Below are 2655 nucleotides of genomic sequence, written 5' to 3' on the forward strand. Positions count from 1 at the left end.
TACCATGGATAAATATCATAGCTTATCAATACTATATGTCTAATAAGACATGAATCATTTCATATTGCACTCGTTCATATGACATTTTTTTAATTAGTCAATTTAATTAAAAATGCAAAAAAGGGTGTCAAGTTCCACTAGCACAACCCGTTGAGGATGGACCTTGTCAACAAGGCGACACCCAGGATCAAACCTCACGGGGGGTGGTTGTGCCCTGTGCTAGGGGGAGGCGACATGCTAAAAAATCCAGCCAGCTAAGGGTTGGTGTGGCCTAGGCCGGGTGAGATCCCTGAGTGGCTTTGACGGCTTAGATGCCCCTGGGTTACGGCTCCTCAAGCCACAGGTCAATCCTGGAGGATCACATACAACTTGATAAACAAAAAAATGCAAAAAATGGAATAACTACTTTGGATATAAATCTTAGCATTTGATTTCATAATTAAATTAAAATTAGGGAAGCCCTATTCCAAAATAAACATGTGCCTCTGTGTTGTTTTGTATTGATTAACCTCAAAAAATAGCGAATGCTTCAAACTAATAATTACGTCATAAGGAATTTCCCTCGAGAAGAACTCCCCTATGTTCTTAGGGTGTTTCCCTTTGAGAAGAACTTCCCTATGTGCTATTGTGTATTGTTGCGTCATTGATTTGATGTGTTGGACGATTGAAAAAAAAATGTTGTTGGATTATCATGAGCAGTTATAGTAAACGTTGCATTGGAAGTTCATTACAGTAACGGCCCATGCCGCTCTGAATCCTAAGAGACAGTAAAAAGGTGGGAAGGAATGCTTCCCTTGGCTTGCTTAGGAATTGTGGAGTCTCCCCATCATAACCCCCTTCATAGCTATGGCTTTCCTAGGGAGGTCTCTCTTCATGTTCTCCTGGTTCCAATATTTTGTGGTTAATTATAATGGGAACGGGGTTGTTCGACCTCATGGTTATAAGACTCTTCCTTTTGAAGAAATCAATGTGATGAAGCTCATCAAGAAGGTGGTTGGTTCCAAATATTTGGGAGGGTTGGGAATGTCAGCGCTACTTATTATTAAGTTTCTTGATGTGCTAAAGCACATATTGGGATCTCTGCAATCGACCTTTGATTTTGCAATGTGGATGACTTTTCAAGGGTTTTCTCCTATTAAATGCAATCAAGATCGATATGTTGTGGAGAACATTGTGGAGTTTGGGAAGCCCTATGAATTTGGGCTTGAAGCTAGGTCGAAACCAGAGTTGTTGCTAGCCATGGCTTCCATGTGTAAAGAAAGCCCTAAGGCTTTGCTTGTCTGTAATGGATACAAAGATGAAGAATATATTTCGTTGGTGCTTACTACCATACCCTTGAATTTTAATTGCATTATTGTGTTGGAGCAAGAAGAAGAATTGGATTTGGTGCTCAGTGTGAGCTGCAAGTTAACTATGAGGCCTATTATTGGGGTTCGAGCCAAGTTGAGGACCAAACATGGTGGCCATTTCGGCGCCACATCTGGTGAGAAGGGAAAATTTGGGCTCACGAGTTTGGAAATTGTTGGCATCATTTGGAAATTGCAGAAATTGGGGATGTTGGATTGTCTCCAGCTTCTTCATTTCCATATTGCGTCTTAGATCCCACGCATTGAAGTTCTTAATGATGGTGTGAGTGAAGCGATGTATAGATATTGTGAGTTGGTTAAGTTGGGCAATGATATGAATATCATTGACATTGGAGAAGGGCTTGGTATTGATTATGAAGGTACCAAGTCTTCTTGCACTTATATGTTTGTTGCATACAGTCTGGAAGAATATGCAACAGTTGTATTCAAGGAAGTCCCTATGGCCTGTAACTAGAAAGGGGTAAACCATCTCATCACATGCAGTGAATGTGGGAGAGCTCTAGTTTCACACCATTCTCTTCTGGTGTTTGATGTTGTGTCTGTGCATGACAAAAAGGACTTTGTATCTGTAGTTTTGGTTGAAAGTGGTCTAAAGCCTATGGTGGAAATTTTTCCTATGGAGTTAATGGGTGAATATAAGATGGTCAAGGCTTATACTACCATGGGGGATTTCCACAACAACCAAATCTACACAGAGCATATGAAAGCAAGGTTCCTAGATTTGTTCAAAGAAGGGAACTTGAGGCTTGAACCATTAGCCACTGTAGACGAGATGTGGATGTCATATCTTTTCTTGTCGCAGAAGGGCCCGCCATGTGTCACATAAATATGTCAATATTCAAGTTAATTCCTAACTTCTGGGAAATTGGGAAGTTGTTTCCAGTGATGCCTATCCATAGGCTCAACAAACGACCCACTGTGTGTGCCATTCTGTCGGACCTCACCTGTGATAGTGATGGCAAGGTGGACACTTTCATATCTAATGATGACAATGGTGGAACCCTTGATGGAACCTTAACCAATTTTCTTCATTTGATGATGCATGAACCCAACATGATGTTCGGTTCTCTCAAGTGTCTCATTTAGGACTCCCTACACTTGGATGATGACTGTGACTTGGACTCTGCCATCTCTAACCTTAACACCATTCCTTCAACATTCAAATATCTACCATACCTCTCCTCCTCATCATCCACCTCTTATGTCTTCAGTAACGACGATGAAGAATCCCATGACCACGACCACGACTGTGACCATGATACCTGGTAACCCTACTCTAGGTCCGTTG

General features: G+C 41.4%; 1 pseudogene; it reads left to right on the plus strand.

The window, feature by feature from the left end:
• Positions 1 to 846: 846 nt before the first annotated feature.
• Positions 847 to 2453, plus strand: LOC149261392 (arginine decarboxylase-like; annotated as a pseudogene).
• The last annotated feature ends 202 nt before the right edge of the window (positions 2454 to 2655 follow it).

This window comes from Pinus tabuliformis, chromosome 6 (genome assembly GCF_031772625.1).
Source record: "Pinus tabuliformis cultivar Carrire ecotype Pingquan chromosome 6, CPIR1, whole genome shotgun sequence".
In the NCBI taxonomy this organism is placed as follows: Eukaryota; Viridiplantae; Streptophyta; class Pinopsida; order Pinales; family Pinaceae; genus Pinus; species Pinus tabuliformis.